Source organism: Vombatus ursinus, unplaced genomic scaffold (genome assembly GCF_900497805.2).
Source record: "Vombatus ursinus unplaced genomic scaffold, bare-nosed wombat genome assembly UNPS02014810.1, whole genome shotgun sequence".
In the NCBI taxonomy this organism is placed as follows: domain Eukaryota; kingdom Metazoa; phylum Chordata; class Mammalia; order Diprotodontia; family Vombatidae; genus Vombatus; species Vombatus ursinus.
The window spans coordinates 31,703,660-31,719,519 of NW_020954588.1; the positions used below are offsets into that span (position 1 = coordinate 31,703,660).

The 15,860-nt window shown below is 36.6% G+C and overlaps 1 protein-coding gene across 1 annotated transcript in view; it reads right to left on the bottom strand.

The window, feature by feature from the left end:
• Positions 1 to 15,860, bottom strand: part of LOC114053209 (EGF-like and EMI domain-containing protein 1) — a 726,964-nt gene that overhangs the window by 434,274 nt on the left and 276,830 nt on the right. The window lies entirely within an intron of this gene.

Sequence of the window (15,860 nt, forward strand, 5' to 3'; positions counted from 1 at the left end):
AGTACATAAAAATGTTTGCATTTCCATAAATACATGTTAATTTCACAGATTTTGTAATCTGTAGCTAGATAAAAAAATCTCAGACCATGAGCACCCAAATCTTCCGTGAATAAGTGAATGGAAGTATAAGCAAGGAAAGGGGGCCATGGCATTCACTGAAGACACACGTAGGCAAAAGAAATTCAAAGGGAAAGAATCAAAGCAATGTAACACCTCTTGTACCCCAACTTAACACTTTAGCCATTGATACCTGGCATGTTGACCTTGAACTTGAGATACCTCTAAGGTACAATGACTTCAAATACTTTGAATTGGGGCTCCCTCAATCTCACAGTTTCAAAGGCTTTCAGCTCTAAGGGAGCTGAAATATGGAGGAAGCCCTCAATCATCATATGGTCTTTGTGGGATTACCATGGCTTGATGGGACCCTTTCAGTCACACTAGGAATAAGTTTTCTGGCTGAGATCATGTGCTATGGAATACACAATTCTCATTTCTAAAGCATAAAGTCTGTAGAGATTTTCTCTTTACAATAGTTTTCAGAGGTAAGTATTGCAAGGTGCTATTTCAATTTTAAAGATGAGAAAACTGAGGCTCAAAGAATTTAAGTGACTGGTCAAAGGTGAAGTAGGGGCAGATGTCCAGTTTGAACTCTTGTTTCCCTTGATTCCTGGTGTTGGCCCTCTGCTGGTAGATTGTAATGGCCTCAAATCAAGAGAAAAGTAACATAGTTGGATCAAGCACTTGTCAGCATAATTCAATCCAATACGAATACATTGTTTTTGAGCATTTATTAGACATCTATTATGTGCTAGGCAGTCTTGTTTGGAGATGGAGATTTAAAGATTAAAAATAAAAGTCACTCTTTTCAAAGACCTTTCCTTCTACCGAGAGATATACCATGTAAAATAGATAAGTAAGTACAAATGACCTTGAGGACGACTAGGAGAATAACAACTATGGGATAAGAAAAAGGTTCACAGGAAATATGGAACTTGAGTTGAGCATTGAAAGAAATTAATATTCCTAAGTGATAGGAGTAAGAAAGGAATCTATTTCAGGAAGGAGAGAATAACCTATCCAAAGACATGGAGGTAGAAGATATAATAATGAATTCAGGAACCAGCAGGTATATAGACCAGTTTGGCTGAAATGTAGATTCTATGAGGGATGGGTGGGAATATGAGAGAATTCTGAAAAAGGCACTACCTAGATATGGTAGACTTTAACTGAAATGCTGAGGCAATATGGAGTCAACGAAAAAGGGATATGTTATGGTAAGACCTTTGCTTAGAAAGATAATTTTGGCATGTCTCAAGAGGGTATCTTAGAGAAAAGAAATACTATAATCAATAATATAAATTAGAAGGCTTGTACAACAGTGAAAATGAAGAATAATGAGGGCCATGTGATTAGGGTGAAGGGAAGAGAGGCAGGAGATATTGCAAAGATATGGCAACTAACTGAATGTAAAATGGGAGGAAGAGAAAAGTGTGAGGAATGACTCCAAGGGTGGACATCTGGGTCAGTGAAGGATGGAAATGCCAGAAATAACAAAATCTGGAAAAGAAGTAGTTTACAGGGAAGGGGAATGAAATCTGTTTTCGGATGTTTCATTTGAGATAATGATTGATCATGCAGGTGAGAATATTCAGCATGTAGGTGGGGATGTTAGACTAAAACTCAAGATAGATTAGGCCTGGATATATGGATTTGGGAGTCTTCTATGCAAAGATGATAATTTATCCCATGAGAAATGATGAAATACACAAGTATTTCACTTGTAGATTGGGGAAGGGAGGTGAAGGGAAAGGAAAGGAAGTAAATCCCAGAGCAGAGCCTGGAGGGATGTCCATAATTAGGGGGCAGAAGATAGATGATGATCAAGCAAATAAGATCAAAAAGAACCAATCACAGTAGTAGGAAGATAACCAGGAGAGAAAACAATGTCATGGAGATCTGAAAGAGGAAAGGATATTTAGAAGGGGGAGGTGATTGACTAGAATCAAAAGTATAGGGAAGTCAAGAAAGATGAGGAGTAAAGAAGAGGTATAGTATTTTCATTTGAGAAATTGTTGGTAAATGAAGAGAGACGTTTCTGGTTAGTCATGGATTCGGAGCCCAGGTTGCAATGAGTTTAAAACTGAGTGGATAAAGAGGAAGTGCAGCTGTCCTACTTAACATGGCTGAAATTTGCTGGAAGAAGGAACACACCCATGCCAGCTGAGTCCATTTCAACTGTATGCTATTTAATCTCAACTGGTCCTTAAAACACCAAAGTAATCCCTTTGCTCTTCTCTTATGGAATCTTTGTCACATGCATTCTCAGAAGTGGATGTTTCAAACCCCTTCTCTCCTCAAGCCTGTTCTCTGTGTTTCAGCAGATGATATCTCCACCCTTATTTTACTTGTATCACGAGCCACCTATTTATTCTTATGCAACACCTCAAAACCTATTGCCACCTCCTCACCCCAATTATGTCCTTTTTTGTTGCTGGCTTTGTTGTTGCTATTGTTGTTGTTTTGTTTTTATGAGAAGCTCATCTTTCTCTTTGCAAAGCCAAGCCATCTACTTGTGCTTTTGATCCTACCCGTTCGTTTTCTCCTCTGTCCCCTTTCCTACCATTTCAATCGCTGCAGATGAATAATGGGTGTCTCATAGGACTAGATATGGGCTCTTTGAGATTTTTAACTGCAGTGAGGGTTGCCTTTGAAAAAAAAGCTAGAACAAAATCTATCATCTAAAGTCCAGGTATTTAAGGATGAGCCTCTCTGTACTTTGCTAGGCTCGCCCTTGAACAGTAGCCACAGTCTATTGCTAGATCTGGATTTGAAGCCCTTCCAGCTTGGTAGATTACACATCCATCTTTCAGAGATCTCACTGGCACAGCCTTTGAGAACATAGGGTGAGAACCACATCACAATGAGATATATTATCATTCAAAGACCACCTAGAAACATTAACTTAATTGTTACTATGCTTAATATGTGATATTGTATAATGACCAGTGAGTTGGTACTCTACTGCAGGAAATCAAGCACATCAATCTTGAAATCCTCACTGTAAATAAAACCTGAAAACAGAGAAATTGTAACTAAAAGGAAAGATGGTTTGTGGTTTTATCTCAGAGAGGGGGGAAATAGAATTGGTAGAGGTGGCTTTATGGTATTCCCAAAGGCAACAACAAATATATTTCCTTCCCATGATGATCATAACCAAGTAAATTGTAAATAAGTTTATGCAGTATCTGCTTCAAAGGAAGGGGCAACAGTGACTTTCATGTACAGGTACAATGTAGGTATACATGGTGAAAATGAAGTTGAAAAATATGGCTGGCGACCATAAAATGAAAGAGGCCAGTGGATCCTTGAGCAATCAGAAGATTCTTCTGCAATCACCACAAATACTTTCTTAAGAAGAGGTAGGTGCTACATGTGGTAAGCATAAAGCAACATTATGAACACTCAAAGTGCTAATATTTTAATAGACTAGAACTGGTTGGTTTCCTATGTGGATATCATTTCAGTATCAAGCTGCTCATGTGCACTCCAATCCCTGATCAATTAGGATAAAGAGTCAAAATCTCTCCTAAATCCCAGTCCAGCAGTCTTTCCATAACATCATATGGCCACTTCTTCCTATCGATAATGTTGCAGACACCTCACATAGCTAACTGTCTATGCCTTGTTTGACATTCCAATTGCTAGGAGAGGGGAAAGCAAAGAGGATTTGTTTATATCTGGGACAAAGATGATTTCAATTCAAAGTGTAACTTAATGATCAGAGTACAGAACAGAACTCTGGCTCCTGCTTTGGCTGTGGTCGAGTTTCTTTGCTTTTCAGCAGCTCAGTTGTTGTGTGATTGAAGTAACTGATGATTTCAAGTTGCTTACAAAATACACAATGCTGTCTAAATGCCACAAATTCCCATTGCTCAGTATCCTTAAGAGGTAAGCTTCTCTCCAGATGGAAAGGTCTCCCCAAGATGGACTGTGTTTAAAGACATTTAGAACGCTTTCCTTTTTACACCATGGATGCAATTTGTGCTAGATTTATTCTAAAGCCATTGCATTGCCTAAGGATAATCTTTTTAAAATGCCATTATAAGAGCATAAATCTGAGATTGCTCATAAATGCCATTTATGGAAAATCTGAAGGCAAAAAAAATGTATTAAAATAAAACTGTTGAGCAACCTCAGTCTGAAAAACAAAAACAAAAACAAAAATCCAAACCAAAACAGAAGATAAATAATCCCCCTTCTCCCCTCCCCCTGCTTGGGAGAGCAAGATATATCAGTTGTGAGCAAATAAGAAGAAAAAAATAAAAGTTAGCTAAACCTTATGGATATGATTTGGATTATTTTAAGGAAACAGACAAACCATGGCACTAGAAGAAATCGGCATGATTTCCTGTGTGCCTATAATTAATCACCTCTTCAGCACTTATCTGCAACAAAATGTTTTCAGGACTCCAGATCCTCAATGTAACGCTTTGAAAGAATTAAAAAGAAAAGGAGGAGGCTAGCCATGTCATAATCATTACCAAATTATTTCTACGTAACTTCTTTTTTTTTTTTTTACTTCTACTTTACAAAACAGGCTCATGGCCATCATCTCAATTAATCCTCAGAAAAGTCTGGGGAAGTAGGGAACAGAAACATTATTATCTACATTTTCTTTAAAGTGAGGAATTTGAAATTTAGAGAGTTACAGTGACAATATCAAGTCATTCAGTTGATGAATAGCAGAGTCAAGGGTACACTCACTCTAGTTATCTGGTTACTTAGTCATGAGAGGTAGTACTAGTTCTCCTAGGAAGTGACCCCCGAGCTGAGTTCTGTAGGAAACCTTTGCAAAGGTTTCTCACAGGTAGATGGGAGAAAGAAGTGCATCCCAAGAATAAGAATACAGCTTTGGCAAGGCACAGACTATGATCTAGTTTTTGTTTTTTTTTTAATTTTTTATGATTAGTCCAATGCTTCAACATTTTAGTCAATCAATCAATGAGCATTGATTAACTTCCTTCTATGTACCAAGTCTACAAAGACAAAAAAATCAGTCCCTTCTCTCAAGGAACTTAGATTTTATCAAAGGAGACAACACGTACCTGTATAAATCTATACAAAGTATCTACAAAATAAAGGACTGTAATTTGGTGTTAAGGAAACAAGACCAGAAAAGACCTCAAGTGCTGGGGTTGGGGAGTTTGAGACAAACTCTGAAAGAAATTAGGACTTCTAAAAGGAGGAAGTGAGGAGGGAGTATGTTTCAGATATATGTGCCGGTTGTATGTGATTGCAGAGATGGGAGATGGTATGTGTTGGGTGACGAACGGCAAGGCCAATTTGTTTGAATTAGAGAGTGTGTAGGCCAACATCTGAATGTCCTGGAAAGATCACCTACTCAGGTAAGAAAGATGGAATTTTACCAAAAGCTTTCTGGCAACATTGCCTCATGTGAGAATATAGGAAAACATTTATGAAAACAAAAGGTAGATCGTTTTCACCTTTCCCATACAGACAACATATGTAGTGCTTGATTTAAGAGTCACAACTCACTATTCAGGTTAATATATTCATTCATAAAATAAAAAAGTAATGATGAGCTGAATGGATTTCAATCTGCAGCCCCAAAGGGAGTAACCATCGCCAAAGAAGTCATGAATTACTGACCAACATAAATCTAAGGATGAGATGGACAGCAAAATCAAACTAACATACATTAGCATGCCTGCCACTAGAAAGTGACTAGGAGATGAGGTCAATTGTGGGTGTCATTTTCTAACACTACTGGAACTATTGGTTGATTTGCCATCCTCCCGTGCACCCTGTGGGGTGCTGAGCTGAATGGATGGAAAAAAATACAAAGAAATACACAATTCAATAACTAGTTACTAAATACCTACTACATGTGCAAAGGACTATGCTAGGCTCTGGAGATCCAGGGATTGAAGACAACACATTCTTGCCTTCTGGAAAGCTTACTATCTAAAAAGACACATAAATAACTAAATATAAAAAAAGTTAAATTATCATAATGCATAAGGGGTTAAATATGGGCATGAGACATCTGAAGTGGTGTGAATTCTAGCTAGGAAAGGATTAATGGAGGAAGTCATATCTGTACTGGACTTTGGAGGGAGAGAGAGGGAGAGAGAGAGAGAGAGAGAGAGAGAGAGAGAGAGAGAGAGAGAGAGAAAGAGTATTATTTGTGTGTGTGTTGGAGGGACGGGTAAGGCCATTGAGAGAGTTTTAGGGAATTCCTTCCAGACATATTTTGGAAAGTCTGCCCAGACTCAAGGGAGTAAGAAAGGTCATGGTGAGATTATATAGTTGATAGCCTAATAGAGATGGAACACAGAATATATGAAGGGGAGTAGTATGATAAGACTGATAAAATTGGTTGGAACCTCATTGTGAAACATCTTTAGTGTCTGACTAAGGGGTTAATGTTTCACTGACAACAATGGGGAGTTCCCTGATCATCTATAGGCAAGGGAATGGTTATGAAATGGTTATGAGGGTGATGATGACAATGATATTGAAATTTTTATAGGGCCTTGAGGTTCACAAACAAGATGGCCTCCTCCAGGTCTCTTGTAGCTCCAGCTCTGATACTATCATATCCTAAGACAAGAAAACATAACTATAACATGATGTGATATAGGCCAAATTCCAAATAACCAGTATAGACAATAAAGGCTACAGGAATTCAGAGATTCAGAGGAAGAGCTCACTTTAGGTGGAGGAAGTCTACACTAGGGAGATATGGATTGAACCTTGATGAATGTTTACAATCTGGATAGGAATGGAAGAGAGGAGAAGATATCCTTAGTCATAGTAATGATGGAAGGAAAATTCCAGATACACAAAGAGATTGTCCAAGGAGAATCCATATTTCCTTCTTTTTATATTAAATCACATATTTAAGATGTATTTCAAATGCTCTGAACATTATTCCTTCATCCTACTCTGACTCCACTAAATCAGTTACCACCAAATCCAGCTATATTTTCTAAAAACTAAAAGAAATATATTCTAGTTTTTGATCCCAGAGCATATTAAAAGCATAGAATTGACCATGTGGCAAAGCAGATTATAGAGATGAATAATAAACTTTGGAATTATATATGTGTATAAGTATGTTTGCTTAATATACCATATGTGCATTATAAATAATCATATATATATGCAGAATCTGGACACAGTTATAGACAAGGCAATGAATAGAGAACAGAAAACCAACATTGATGATAAACTATCTGACTCTGCATCTTTTTCAGGAACTAAATTTATCAAACACTTCAAAAAATTAAAAGAGAAAAGCATATACATATATGTGTGTATTTATGTGTGTATCTATATAATATTCATGTGCGTCACATTTAGGTAGAAAATTAACTCACGGATGATGGAGAAATATATGTGAGTAGGAATAGATGTCAACATATACACAAATAACTACACTGGAAAAAGGCACAAATGATGTCATAACGTGGGAATATGTTTTGACTATGCACATTTGTTGCAACAGTATTTTTTAGGAGAGTCAGAAGAGATAAAATAAATACTTTTCTGAAAAACATAAATTAATAAAGAAATATATTATCAGAAAAAAGAAGAGCTTGTGAATAGCAAGATCAAGGTCAATAATGATAGCTCACATGCTCCATAGTTATACTTACAAAATGTTGCATAATCTAGGGAAGGATTCCAGGGTGTTGGGAGGATCCCTTGAAGATGATTCATAGAAGAGATATAAACAAGAGTTGTATGGGATGGGTAAGCAGGGATGGATTGCCATTGCACCCTCTGGAGGGATACTTACGTTGATGAGATACTAGATTTCTTACATTTGAATGCTTTGAATGAATCCAAGAGAGTGGCAATGCATTGGAATTACAGCCAATCAATTGAATTTCTAAGGTGCAAAATGCCTCATAGGTCATCTAGTCTAACCTATACCTTAACAAGACTCTCTATTGCAATATATCTGGCAAATGTTCATCTAGTCTTTATACGAAGATTTCTAATGAGGGGCCATTACTGTCTGAAGCATTTGTAATTGGACAGCTGCAATTTGGACAGTTCTAATCATAAGGAAGTTTTTCCTTATGTTAAAACCAAATCTATCTCTTGGCAATTTCTATCCACCATGACTCTTAATGATCACTGGGGTGAATCAGAAGAAACCTAATACCTATTCCACATGAGTCCCTTTTAATTCTTGAAGATAGCAATCCTTCCCCCCTCTACCTGTCAATCTGCCATGATATAGTATAATCTCAAGGCCCAGAGGAATGCATTCTGACTTGGCATGGTCCTTACTAAAATATGGTGCCTGGAACTGACCCTAATTCTAGATATGGTCTGCTCAAGGAAGAAACCAAAAGAACTCTCAGTTCCCTAACTCTGGACACTATGTCTTTGAATACAAAGGTCACATTAGCTATTCTTTTCCCAGGATCATATACATATAAACTTATTTTAACCCAACCAAAAACAACAACAACAAAACTTTGCTATTGTCCCTATGTTAGCTTAATGGACTTGGTCAAATGTGCTAATCCTTTGTGATTTTTTTAGAATCCTGATTAAGACATCCAACATATAAACTATCCAACCTAGCTTTGTGTCATTTGTAAATTAGATCAGCATGTCATGTATGACTTTATTGAAAGCATTGATAAGAATGTTCAAAAGGGGCCAAGCACAGATCTTTGGGATGTACTACTAAGTTGACATTGAACCATTTGTGACTTCTCTTTGATTCTAGCCATTTGTTAATGTATTGAGAAAAGATTATGGGAAGCTGAACTGTGGATTGCAAGGAGGGGTAGAGAATGGTATGACAGAAAGAACATTGGTGTCCAAAAACCTTGATTCTAGCCCCAGAAATGCCACAAACTAGTTGGGTTTCCTTATGTTATCTCTTCGGCCCTCGATTTGCTCCTCTTTAAAAAGAGGGCGTTAGACCCAAGAACCTGTAAGGTTTCTTCTAGCTGTAACATTCCATGGTTCTAAGTGAACTCAACGAACAAGTCAATTCACTTCTGGGTCAGAGTGAGTACATTTCTAGACAGTCACATGCCAGGTTTTAGGATGAAACTTCCACAAAGTGCTTCATACACTTTAATGCCTTATTGAGCCTTGCCTTATAGCTACTATGTGCAATTTACAAGGTAAAACCTGAACATAGGCTAAGAGCACAAATTCAGCAGCTTAATCAGACAAGTCCTCTCTAATTAAATTGATGAACTGTCTCAAGTAAGTAAATCCATTTAAACAATTTATTCACCAAACACTTCACTTAAAGTGGTCTGATGACCCCGACTTAACCAATGAAATTAAAAGATGCTCTCAGCTCTGTTTATGGTTCATGGAGCTGATGGTCAACTTTATTTAGACCTTCTAAATTTTAATTAATCTAAAACAACAATCTGAACGTGGCTGGTTTATTATTGGGGGAAAGAGATGAGTAAAAAGTTTCATGAGTATGATCATTGTGTGTGGAACACTGGAATTAAAAGCTTCTGCTCCACATTAGAGCCAAGGTTCTTGTGATACCTTTGGAAGATGGCCTTATATTTAATATACCCACAGCCAAGACATGAGAATGGTAATATTTGTCATTGAGCTTAGTGATGCCAGGACATTGGAAATAAAGGATCATTAATGTAAGGAAGAAAACAAAATATCTCAACTAAAAATAAGAATGAGATTAGTTATAGACATTTATGGTAGTGCTTTACAGCTTACAATTTTTTACATGCATCATCTTATTTGAGCCTCACAAGCCTGTGAGGGGAATACAAGTCTCATTATTCCCATTTTAGTAATGAAGAAACTGAGGTTTGAAGATTTTACATGACTTGGCTATGGATACCTAGTAGAAATCAAATGTCATTCAAACCCATTTGTTCTTCACTGCAAACACGCTGTGCTACACACTTCAAAATACTACCTCTCAGAAGTGAAACAGAAGGTACAGTAGCTAAAAGTTGGACATGTTCAAACTCTGTACATTTAAATGCAATAATATAAAGACAGTCTAACATGCATTGGTACAGATCTGGGCTAGTCTGTTAGGTGCCATTCAATACCAACCTAAAATATCCTCAGAGCCATACCATCTTTCAGAGGGGAGGGCAAGGCTGGCTTTGACATATGTGGTCAAGAACTTATCCATTTGGCTCTAACAACCAATTCTCAAGTACTTAGGGACTGTGTGCTACATTTCCATCACCACAGGGGAATATTTATCAGAGAGACAAGCACCAATTACAAAATAGAAACATTGGAAGAGCAGAGCTTATATTCAGGGACAATTTAAATTTGGTCGAGGCACGTCAGCAAGGAAGAAAGAGGATGATAAGTGAACATTTTAAATACAAATTTGAAAAAAAAATGTAAAGATTGGGTTAGCTAATTATAGATAAGGAGAAATAAAGAACATTGAGGGTTTTCTAATGCATGTTTGACTAGAAGTGCTACATATAAACAATAATATAAGGGTCAAAAATCCAAAAATCCAGCAGTAACAAAAATACTTATATTTGAAGGCTTATGAAAGATGATCAAAGTGGGGGAAAGTACTCTTTGTTTAAAGAGAGCACGCAGCTTCCGAGCCATTAGGGACTGGTTGATTGAACTTCCACTGTGTAAAATTCTTGACTGATTTGTTTAAATACATCCATCAATCTTCAAGAGCCTAGGGGATGGTGAAATGTTAGGCATTAGTAAAGGCAAAACATCAAATCACAGACTTTTGGAGTTAGAAGGGACCTCCTAGGCTTTCTAGTTTAACTTGTGCCCAACCGAGTATACTATCTGTAATATCCCTGACTAATCTTTAAGAAAAAAACATCATGAAGATGTTCCAGGAAGATGTTTGAGTTGAATTTTCTAGATCTCATGACCTTAACCTCTACAACATTAATAAATATTCAGCATGTGGTAAAATACCAACAAACTAAAGAAAAGGGGAAAAGTATTTCCTACAAACAACCACCAATTAACCAACCAAACAAAAATGTTCCATAGAAACTTTAAAAGAAAATGGTAATGGCTACATTATGAGCTTCCCACTCTAGCCTCCTACCCACCACACCCATGAGATCCTTGTGATTATTGGCTCCAGGGCCTATAGAGGCAAAAAAAGTTTGATTTGACTTGGATCTAAGGGTGCAAGAGAGAAACGAAGGAAATGAACACACAGACAGTTCACAATAAATGACAAAATACTGAAGAGTAAGAAAATCTCAATCCTCATCTTTTTTAACCAATCTTGACACTGTCCTGTCAAGCATGCTCTTCTTGACATTCTCTTCTCTCCTTTTTTGTTTTGTTTTGTTTTGTTTAGTGACGCTGGTCACTCCTAGATCTTCTCCCATCCATCTCTGGCCACTTTGAAGCCTCCTTTTCTGGCTCTTTATTTGGAGGAAACCTGCTAACTGGGGGCATCCTTGGGGCCTCTGTCCTGAACCCTCTTTTACCACTATATTCTTTCACTTGGTGTTACATATTATAATGCAATGAAAATCGGTAAATGTGAACAAATGACTCAGTCTTGAATAAAAGGTAAATAATTTACTCCTAAATAATGAGTGAGCGGGGAAAAAATTAAGAGGAAGATAATGAGAAATTCCATTCAGAATCACTATAAATTCAGAAACTATTTTGATGCACATTCAGGTCTTACGTAAATATACCTACAAAACACTCTTTACAGACATTAAGAAAGACAAACAATTGAAGAAACATTAGTTGTTACAGGTTGGACTATCCTGATATAATAAAAATGATTATGCAACCAAAATTAATCATCATATTTAAAGCTAAATATAAAGCTAAATATTCATCAGATTTAAAGCTCAATCCATTTAAAAGGGGCTTACTTTTTGGAACTAGACAAAATAATAAGAAAATGCATTTGAATGATTGCAAGATCTAGGATGGTCAGAGAAATAATGATAAAAGAAGGAATGAAGGGAGCTGAGTTAATAATCGATCACACACTATATTATAAAGTAGCATTTGTCAAAACTATCTGCTACTACTTTAAGAAAAATAGATCAGTGAAAGAGGGTAGATGAGACAAGGGTAGACAAAACAGAGTAGATAAGACACAGAAGCAGCTGCATACAGTAGTAGCTCAGTATTTGATAAATCCAAGCACACAGATGACTGAAATAAAGGTTCAATTCAATAAGATCTTCTTGGAAAACTGGAGAGTGATCTGGTAGACATACGTAACCTAAAAACAGAAGTCCAAATAAATTTTTAGGGGCAGCTAGGTGGCGCAGTGGATAGAGCACTAGCCCTGGATTCAGAAAGACCTGAGTTCAAATCCCACCTCAGACACATAGCACTAACTGTGTGACCCTGGGCAAGTCACTTGACCCCATTGCCTAGCCAAAACAAAAAATAATAATAATATTTTTTTAAATAAAGAGTATTGACAGAAGCTACCTTTAAGATCTATGTTTAAAAGGAAGAATTCCTAATCAAGAAATGGGTAGAGGTCATCAATAAAGAATAAAATGGCCATTTTGACAACATAAAATTAAAAAGTATTTTTATGAACAAGATCAGTAAATCAAAAAAGAGCAGATGTCAGGTGAATGAGGGAAAAAAAACCATAGAATCAAACATTTGTGATAAGAATCTGAAATCCAAGATACATAAGGAACTGACACATGCAACACACACACATATGTGAGACAGTTATTTCCCAATGATAAATGGTTAAATTATATAAACAGTTTTTAGAAGAACTGGAAATGAGCAGCAACTAGAAGTGATCTAAAGCACTGGTAATAAAAGAATTGCAAGTTCAAACAACTCTGAGTCCTCCCATTGCACTTATCAAATTGAGAAAAATGACAGAAAAAGAAAGCAGTCAATTTTGGAAGACTGCAGGAAGACAGAACCATTAATGCATGGTAAGAGGGAGTTGTAAATTTGTTCTATCTATTCTGGAAACCATGTTGGAGTTATGGAACAAAATTCCCCAGACTGTTTATAACCCTTGATTCAATGATAATCTCACTGATGGGCACATACCCCAAGGAAATCCAGGCGAGAAAGGAAGGTACTCTGGGTAATTGACTTTCATAGCTGCTTTCTTTGTGGGAAAAGCAAATTGGAAATTATGTAAGTGACAAATGATTGAGAAATAGCTGGATAAATTGGAGTACATGACTGAAAAGGGATAGTATGATGCAAGAAATGAGAAAAGAAACATGGGAAGAATTGTATGAAGTGACTCAGTGAAGAAATGGAACCAAGAGAACAATAAAATAGAAGGACAAGAATAGAAATGAAAGCAACATTAAAAGGCAGCAAAAAAAACCTTGAGTTAATAGTAATAAGAAATCTTGGTTCTGGAAAATGGAGGCTGAAACCCATGTCTCTTTTCTCGGTAGTAAGGTGGGGGACTATGGATGCAGAATGGAGTATGTGTTATATTTGGAAGTGTTCATTTTAGAACTGAGATTAAAATTTTATATGGTGCAGCCAAGTGACACAGTAGATAAAGTGTGGGGCCTGGAGTTAGGAAGAGTCATCTTTCTGAGTTCAAATCTGGCCTCAAACACTTAGTTGCTGTGTGACCCTGAGCAAGTCACTTAACCCTATTTGCCTCTATTTCTTTATCTGTAAAATAAAACAGAGAAGGAAATAGCAAACCATTCCAGTATCTTTGCCAAGAAAACCCCAAATGGGGTCACAAAAAAGGCAGACATGATTGAAAATGACTGAACAACAGCAAAATTATGTAATAATGACATTATAAAGAAAAACAACTTGGAAAGACTTAAGAATTCTCATCAATGCAATGGACAAACCACAATCTGGAAGACTCAAGATGAAGAATGTTACCAAACTACTGAAAGAAGTAGACTCAAAATGCAGAGAGACATCTAGTTTTGGAGATGGCCAATGAGGGAATTTTTTTATTATGAAGGTTTCCTTTCTTTTTTTTTCTTTTCTTTCCTTTTTTTTTTGCACAGGGAAGGGGAAGTAGGAGAGGGAGAAACAACTCCTATTAATAAAAGCAATAATGATAAAATAAAAATTTTTAAATAAAATGTGTTTGCTTTATCAGTTGCGTTTATTTACCCATTTCTTTGTAACATGGGAGAATTGAACAAAGAGGGCTAGGATATATTGTGGAATTGTTGTTATTAAAAAGACATCAATTTTAAAAAAAAGAATTGCTGTTTTTAAAAAGGCATCAATAAAAAAGGAGGGAAACCAGTAAAATTTAAAACCGTAACATCTTACTTTGAAAAGTAAGTCACCTTATAGGTAGGGCTTAGTCTTGTGGCCAGATTGAGGGATAACAAATTGATATCCTTAGTGTGACGCTTGTATCCATGAAATATTAAAAAAAACATATAGGAAGACCTCCACAATGATTTCCTATAGACTCTTCATTGAAAGACATGAATAAGGATGCTGTAGGTTGATAAGGGCTTAGTTAAGGCCAAAACCCCTCTGATCTTCAGGTTCCTCATTTACAAAACAGAAATAATATACACTCTGCCTACCTAAAAGGATGGGATAAAATTATGTAATAGATGTAAAACTACTTTGAATTGTTAAAAGCACTTTAGCACACATGCAAACATATCAAAATAATCAAAGTAAATCAAAATAATCAAATACTCAAATGAGCATTTTATTTGAATGCCCTTTTATGCCTCAGTTTCCTCATATGTAAAATGTATAAGTAAAGCAATTTAGAAAAATTAAAGTGCTAAAGAAATATGACCCATTGTCATCATCATCATTACCACCAATACCATCGTTATTGCCATTGTTGATCTTATGTGAAAGTACAAAAATTGGCCAAAATGTTCCATTCAAAATATATATAGATAAACATTCATGAGGGAATATATTTTCTGAATCCTATAACTGAAGAAACTCAACAAGCTCAGAACCATGAGTCTCCAGGTAGTCTATAACAAATGTTCTTCCTTATCAAAATAAAATTATGGCAAATTTTCATATTCATCCAGTAATTCAACAAATAATCCTGTCAATTTAGAGCTCTGCTAGGTTCTACAGGAATGGAAAAGCAAAATGGACCTTTTCAGCCCATTGGTAGGGGGGGACTCCTAGGTGAGGCATCTCCTTCTTCCAAAGAAGATTGACATCTAATCTGCAACTTACAGCCTCACATGGCTGACATCGTTGCTGAGAAAGTAAGGGATTTGCCCAGGCTCACACAACCAGTACGTGTCAAAGGTGGCATTCAAAACTCCATCTTCCTGGCTTTGAGGCCAGCTCAGTCATCACTACTCCACTCTGCCTTTGAGTAGAAGATGAAATATAAATAGAACAACTAAAAACATTTACTAGATTTCCAGAAGCAAATGCACAACTGTGATCCCATGTAATAAAACAATAGTTGTTTACGCAAAATAGTTGCTTAATAATTGCTTGTTGTCTACTCTCATTCACTTCCTGAACCACCTATTCCTTTCTCACCCCTGTTTAATCGGGTTTCTGACCCTACCATTCTGCTGAAGGAAGTGCTGTCTCCAAGGCTACCAATCATCTCCTCATTGCTCTATCCAACAACTAATTCTGTCTTCATTCTTATTGAACTCTCTGTAGCTTTTGACACTATTGACTACTCCCTCCTCCCTGGATACCTTTACTTCTCTTTGCTGATTTGTCACTGATCTCCTCCTATCTGTCTGATTGCTCCTTCTTGATCTTCTTCAATGACTGACCAGCCATATTTTTGCCCCTTTATGGGAATCCTCAAGAACACTGTCATATTCTCTCTCTCTCTCTCTCTCTCTCTCTCTCTCTCTCTCTCTCTCTCTCTCTCTCTCTCTCTCTCT